The sequence below is a fragment of the Pinus tabuliformis genome, chromosome 8 (genome assembly GCF_031772625.1).
Source record: "Pinus tabuliformis cultivar Carrire ecotype Pingquan chromosome 8, CPIR1, whole genome shotgun sequence".
Taxonomy (NCBI): Eukaryota; Viridiplantae; Streptophyta; class Pinopsida; order Pinales; family Pinaceae; genus Pinus; species Pinus tabuliformis.
Genome location: NC_142294.1, coordinates 1,132,259,154 through 1,132,260,777, shown reverse-complemented (window position 1 = coordinate 1,132,260,777; position 1,624 = coordinate 1,132,259,154).

Below are 1,624 nucleotides of genomic sequence, written 5' to 3'. Positions count from 1 at the left end.
GAGGGGAAAGGATCAAACATGACTTTTCTCCAAAATATCTCAAATTGATCCTACTAGTCTCTAGCCTTGGGAATGCTTAGGGAAAACGTGATCCCAAAGCCAGGTCTTGAGATATCTGGAGATTCCACAGTCAGAATTTCTTCAAATTTGGAGGAGAGAAATGGGACCCACCAATGCACTTGTATCTAAGAGATCAAAGTTTTCTTGTGGCCAGTTTCCTAGTAAATTGATACCCTAGGTGACCTAATGGGGTTAGACCTAGGAAAAAAAGGGAAAAAGGGTAAAAAGAGGGTTAAAATGTTAACCCTTTTTGAGGTACTAGTGCCTAATTCTCTTGGGGATATGGAGTAAAGGATAATAATGAAGAAGGATTTAGTTTCTTGTTAAAGGAGGCTCCAAAAGTCAACTTCATCCAATGTTAGAGGAAAGAGAATAAAAGTGACTTTCAAGAATTTATACTTCATACAAATGGTGCAAGATTATCAATATAACATGATATCTAGGACATTTCTTTCATCTAACAATGGCCAATACAAAGAATAAGCTAAATAGACACATAATTCCACATTTCATTCATGCAGCAATTAGCCTTAATCATATCGAAGTTCATATGTATGCAACAATAAGAAAATTAAAATATTCACTTAAAATGTTAGAGATTATATCCAACCAACATGAAATTTTCAAATAAGAATCTCCAAGATAGAAATAACTCAAATCCATACATCAATATTCCTCCATCATCCAAAATAATCCTCCAAGGAAAAAGTGTGAAATTCTCTAAAGATAAGAAATCCCAATTGAAGTGATCATACAAATGAATCTATCTAAATCCTATTTATACACCAATTAGGAGTTTGATTTATCTAATGAGCCTACATTAGCCAATAAAAATAAAATAATGTGCAAAATGATCTAACTTTTGTGACAAGCCCACCAAACTAGCTCACGAATGAAAAGGTAAACCTCTCAAGAGGACAAATAATAATCTCTGGATGTTGTAGGGCCCTCAAAGAGGATTGATGAGGTCTATGGGTGCCATAATAAAGAATAGGACCCTCAAAATCAGTGGACAAGGGGTTGGCCCCTTGTAATGACATGTCGTTCTCCAAATAACTATGGTTGCACACAAGTGTCCTCATGGGTCTCCAAACAAATCGAAGATGCTTGTAGGTTGCCCTCAAGATCTAGGATTATAATGTAGGAGATACCACATCATTGTGAAAGTACTAGATCATATTCCATGTGTGTGGTGTAGATCTGGGTCTAGTTGGGCATCATGGATCAAGTGCATCATCCTTGTCCAATGAGTGAACCACGAACAATCTTTGAATGGTTGTGGGGATCCATAAATTGCAATCTGATGTTGTGGAGGCCCATGCCTCTTAACAATCACCCTACATGTGCCAATGTAGCCCTCCATAGGATTAGGACCCCATTAGGGAAACCAAACCCCAAATGGAAACCATCTACAATCCTGCATATGATCCAATGTGTCTCCTAGGCTTCCAGTACAACAAGTCATTAGAGAAATTGAGCAAATGATCATACCTAATCATGGACCATAGGTGGAGACTTCATAATGGTTTGCCCTTCCATAATGGGCTTCGAGATGTGAAATTAT